Consider the following 6,000-nt stretch of genomic DNA (forward strand, 5'->3'; position numbering starts at 1 on the left):
TGATTTCTAATGATGGGAGTATTAAGTTGAGAAAAAGTCAATCAGTACGAATTTTGGATTTATATCAAGGAAAACGTGCCATGTTTGAAGGTCTTCATGCCAAATTCTAAGCACTTAAGTATTTAAAATTTACCGATACTTCTTTCAATCCAGAATATCTATTAACTCATCGCTTTTGAAATGAGGTAAAGGAAAACGCCCTTTTGAAAGGGGCTTGAAAACTAGTTATAAGTAGGCTATTTTATTTTAAATGTTTTGCTGAAGTCTCATTCCCTAGAAATAAAAAAGAGCTGCGCTTTAGGTCGGGGTATTCTAGTACTGAGTCAGAAAAATTGTAGGTCATTTAGCGGGAAAATCCGTATAGGTTTTAAACGGATTTAGCCCTTCAAAAGTAAAGAGAAATTTGGCTTCAAGTGAGACCCGTGTTAAAAGCGCAGGACTTTGTTTCTTTTCGCACTTTTAAAGGGGACTTGAGAACTAGAAAAATTGTAGGCGATTTCTTTTTCAATGTTTGCCTATGATTGATTGCCTTTAATAAGAAAAAAAGCGCTGTGCTTTTGATAGGGGCTATTCTAGTATTGAGTCAAAAAGTCTTTTGCCGGGAATAATCCGTGCACGTTTAAGCCGGATTTAGCCTTTCAAAAGTCAAGATATTTTTTATTTTGTGCTAGACCCGTGTTAAAAGTGCAGAACTTTTTTTCTTCTCGGCAACCTCTCCTAGGCAAAATAAAGTAAAAGAAATAGCCTACAATATGACTAGTTACCAGGCCCATTTTAAAAAGCGCGATTTTTAACATTTATTGTTGTAATGAATACAAGACAAATAAAGTTGAACGATGAAATAATTAAGTTTTAAATTCTTTATTGACTACTTGTTGTAAATTACAAAACAAAGCAGTGAAAGTAAATAAAATATTTTTGGTTGACGATATTGCGAAACAAATTACTGAAGTCAAAACGAAACCTATATTGACTGCAGCTAAGTTTTGTTTTGACTATCAAGGATAAATGAATGATCTTTGAAGTACAAAGCTGACAAACTAACTGTTACTATCTAACGTTCACGAAATTTTTTAGTTCTTTTCAAGAGTTGAAACATGGTGCGATTTGAGTTTGTGTGGAAATCGAATGAAAACATTTCAAGTTTTAAACTGAAAGGACTAGTAAAGGACTTTACTGTGCAATTTTTGATATATTTGTAGAGAATTTCTTGGTAAAATGTATAGCCAAATGTGTACAGACTTTGATTTTCCACATAAACGCACGATACGAGCTCGCATTTAATCTGCTAAAAGTATTTTGGTGCGCCTTCAAAAATACGCTTAAACATTTAAACTGATAAGAGAGTTTAGATTTGAAATATTCCTAAAGATTTCAAGGAACTGAATTTCAATCGGATTCTCGGCATTTTTCACTCAAAATAGTCCATTGGAGGCTCCTTGTTTTCGAGTAAAGTTTTGTACCTCGAACTTACAAGCAAACATTTTGAGAGGATTCCAGCTAGAGAAATGAATTTTCACCGAACTTAAGGACGTTTTAAAAGAAACGAGTAATCCTCTTCTGTACTAGTGTGGGATTTTCTCTCGTGCACTTACATGCAATCATTTCCGAATTCGTGTTTCGTTCCAGTACATAACAGACATTGTAAACAAGAAGTTCAAAACTAAAAGTGATAACATTTTTAAAACTCATTACACGGCCTGAAATGTAACCATCTTCAAGCCAAACGTGTCTCCATCTAATTTCTATGCGATCAAATACGTTTTATCAACCAAGTAATTAAAATCTTAAATCTCAGCGTTTTTAGTGGAAATTTAGTTAAGAAAAGAAAAATCAGTTTGTTTGTTGAATTTTGTTATTGAAGCTTTAACGCCAATTTAACAACTTGAGGTTTTTCTTTGAATTTTCAAACTGGACCTTCATGTTTAGCGCCGATCGATAATTAAAATTACATCTTCTACCTTTAACGCGTCCAGAAAATTCCGCGACGTTCATTCTCTCTTGTGTTCAATTGTAACCTTGAGTTCCTCCCATGCTTGCTAGCTAGCGCTTTTTTTTCTTGCTCCTCGTCTTGCGTTTAATCCAAGTTGAGATTACAACTAAAAGACAAGACACTCTACATTAATTATACCCCAGTCAACAACAATCATGTAACAAAAAAGTATGTCAGCTTAAAGTATTTGTTTTGCACACTGTGAAATTAATAAGTTACAAGATGTTTACAAAAAGTAAATGCTGGCAATCAATCTTTTTTCGTAGAAATTGTCTTAAATCCATTTTGAATTTTGCCTAACATTGGGAACGAAATAGCGATCCTTGAGTTCTATAAAAAGTGAGTTTTCTTGCAACTGTTATTGTTTTTGAAATTGCTTGGTATTATGAAAAATTTGCTAGCGTTCACGACCTTGCTGTCATGGTTACAAAGTACTCAAGTGGCACGGACTAATTAACAATAATACAGATTCATGGCTAACAATAGGACCCACAACAGGTTCTACCCATTTCTAAAGCTTCAATACCATAAAAAATGTTATTAAAGAACAGAATTGTAACTTTGATCAGCGGCTCTGCTCGTAAAGCACCAAAAGGTTTGCTGAGAGCTCCTGCCCAAGAATTATACATGATACCTCATGTAATTACTTCGAAATTTACAAATAAAAATGATTAATTGACTGATTGATTCTGTTAACCATGTCATGTAAACAGTAGATCAAATTTAGTGGGTTTTTCTTGGATATTAAAAAGATGACCATTTTTTTTTTAAATTTATTGCATGCAGAGACTTTCTATTCTATCCCTTCCCCAACGCCACGACCCAGCCGGACTAAATGGGTTACAAGGCATGTTACCATTTATTATCCTTTTTTAGCATTTTTCGAATATATCATAACTCCGATCCAACTTTTTCGAAATCAAATTAAATCAGCCACTGTACTGTCAGGCCAGCAAAGTATTCTGTACTTTAATCCCCACTAATTTTTGTGAACAAACTCATTTTATCATTTGAAAGTTCTCACCTTTGCAGTTTCATCTTTATTCAGTGATTCCAGATTGCCCTCTTTAAGATTCCTTTTCACATTGACTACTTGATAAATTTACTGACCAAGCTTCCCTGAAATAGCAGATTATCGCATCAGCATTCAATTATAAATTAAGTTGCAAGAGCACATGTATACATTTAGTATACATTTACGAAATGCTATCGCTGCAGATACAAATCTCGTTCCTATTTATTACCTAAGTTAGCAAATGGCATTTAGAAATGACTATCCATGTATTTTAACGACTTGCAAATTATGCACGCATCAATGGCTTCATGGTTAACGGCGTACAATTTTGACTAAGCAGAGCAGTCTGAACATTCTTTCCGAATGCTGAAATAACAAGAATACACAAAAATCGTATTATATTTCAAGTAAGTAGCGTATTTCACAGGCCCGTAGCAAGGCTAAAACAACTGAGGGGGCTTAGCAAAATGGTGAAACAAAACTATCCCCCCCCCCCCGTCACTCAAAAACAGACTGAAGTGGGAGTTTAAGATGCAACGAGAACATGAAAAAACCCCGGTAGATTTATTAAGCGAAACAATAACTTTGCACCTTCATCACACTCTTCGGTACATTTTTTTTCCCTTTTCTTTAACGTGGACTACTACGGAAAGTTTCACATTTGAAGGAGGACGTAGACAAACGATGACAAATTTTTCTTTCTCTTTTTAAATTTGGAATCGGGCAGTAAGAATCCGACTGCGAGAGAATTTTTTTTCCTCTGGGCTTGAGGACATATTTGTGTGGCATTTTTGCGTGACAACGCGGGAACACTAAATTGTTATAAACTAAGGACATTTGTATTGCTTGAAATGAGCGGATGTCTTAGAAAACAAGTAGTTTATTTCGACAGCTTTCACGGCTTCAGATTGGTTGATTTCAATCCATTTTGATTCTTATTTCCGAGAGGTAGTGAAAAGGTACTTGCAGCGTTAGAATTCAACATTAATTTGTTTTAATTAGATATTTTTGGGCACATTGCTTTTTAACTTACAAAAATTCTGGGGGGCTCAAGCCCCCCCTGCCCCTTCCCCCGCTACGGGCCTGTTTCACAGAGAAGAAGTGAGGCTAAAATATCTGTTTTATAGACATGTTTCCAAGTAACCAGCTTTGAGCGAACAGCAAGCTAGCGCACGTGTTTTTAAAAGTCAGCTAAAATGTACAAACTTGAGCAGGCAATTATTATTTTCAAAGCAGGGCTTACCTTCTACGTTTGTGCAAACTTCTTTCCCTTGTTAATGCCCCCAAATTTCACCATTTTCCGCTTTTAATTTCACAGTTCAACCGATGTTTCGAAAGAAGACTCAGAAATCCACGAGGTGCTTGCAAAATTAGTCATGAATATGAATTAGATACTGAAGCCAATCGTTACTAATTATAAAACATTTTACGCGCTCTTGTTTGCACGTGCAAAGAGAAACATACTGCGCGTCCTTGGTAGGTTCCCATGCAAAACGAGATTAAATTTGAGCGAAAAGCTAAAGCCGGCGACACACTAGGCGATTTTTTTCGTCGATCACGGCAGAAGTTATGATGAAAAGTTGTGATGAAAGAAAGGATGTATGAAAATGAAAGTTTTAATAAATAAAATACAGGTATTTTTTACAAATATGCTCCCCTATTTTGAACGTTTAAGCCTGGTTTACACGTACGACGCAAGCAGAAGCATAAGCACAAGCATAAGCACAAGAGAATGGAACGATTTCCATTCTCTTGTGCTTGTGCTTATGCTTGCGTCGTTGCGTCGCACGTGTAAACCGGGACGACGCAAGCATAAGCACAAGCGCAAGGAAATAACTCATGCGTTGCCATTTGCAAAATGGCGGCAGCAAATTTTTATGCTTCTGCGCTTGCGTATGTCACCTTATGCTCATGCCTATTGCACGTGCAAACATCCTTGTGCTTATGCTTGTGCTTATGCTTATGCTTGCGTCGTACGTGTAAACCAGGCTTTAGGTTGTATTCACTACTAGAAATCATAAAATAATAAGATAAAGTTTCAAAGAAAAATTTCGCCAGAAATTTCAGATGGTCAGCTGTTGCCTTGGCTCGAATTACCTTTTAAAACTAGGAGAGCAAAATAAAATAAAAACTGATACGCAAAAATAATCCCGTTTGGTGTGGTTTTGATGGTGATGAGGATGACGATGACCATCATGGCGATTCGATACTGATGATGGTTATAATTATGCATGGTGATGATAGAGATGTTAATAATAATGATGATCATGCTGATGGTGCTGTTGACCATAATGGGGAGGAAGGAAGGAAACAAGGACGGAAGGAAGGGATGGAGGCAGGTTTAACACATGAATTAAACATGATTAGTAGTCAAAGGAGGATATTGTATGAATACAGCAACAATTAACTAACGCGTCAGTCCTTGAGCATCTTGGCCTCAATTCATAAGACGAAAATTGTGGAGTACCAAAGGACTGAGGTCTCGCTGGTTAGACTAAAACTGTATAATTTCTTTGCTTATTATCGGAGAGCGTGTAACCACGGGTGATACAAAAATTAGCGCTCAAAAACTGTGCTACTAGCTTAATTTATTAAATTAAATTCTGTTTCAAATACTTTTGCGATGACAACAACGAGATAAGATTTCTCTTTGCTCATTTTAAGGAGAAGAAATAAAAAAAATGATTAAATAGAATACCTTTAAGTTCATATCGAAAGCAGGTGTGCGGTTTTTGGGTAATTATGCATATCCAATAGATCCATTGCATGGCTATAGTAAGATGATGTCATTTGAACAACTTGACACCCGGTTCCCAAAATTGTCCAAAACCTGTCGGATGATTGGAAGCTGGTGGCCTGGGCTGGATTCTAGCTGGACCACTTGACCTGAAGAGTGGTGCTGGGCGTGGTAGCGCTGGGCGATAAACTGGAACCATGGTGGGTGCATTGAATCTCGGGAATGCATTTTTTGACTGAGCAGCTGCACGGCTTC

This window comes from Pavona decussata, unplaced genomic scaffold, assembly GCF_977016875.1.
Source record: "Pavona decussata unplaced genomic scaffold, jaPavDecu1.1 SCAFFOLD_58, whole genome shotgun sequence".
In the NCBI taxonomy this organism is placed as follows: Eukaryota; Metazoa; Cnidaria; class Anthozoa; order Scleractinia; family Agariciidae; genus Pavona; species Pavona decussata.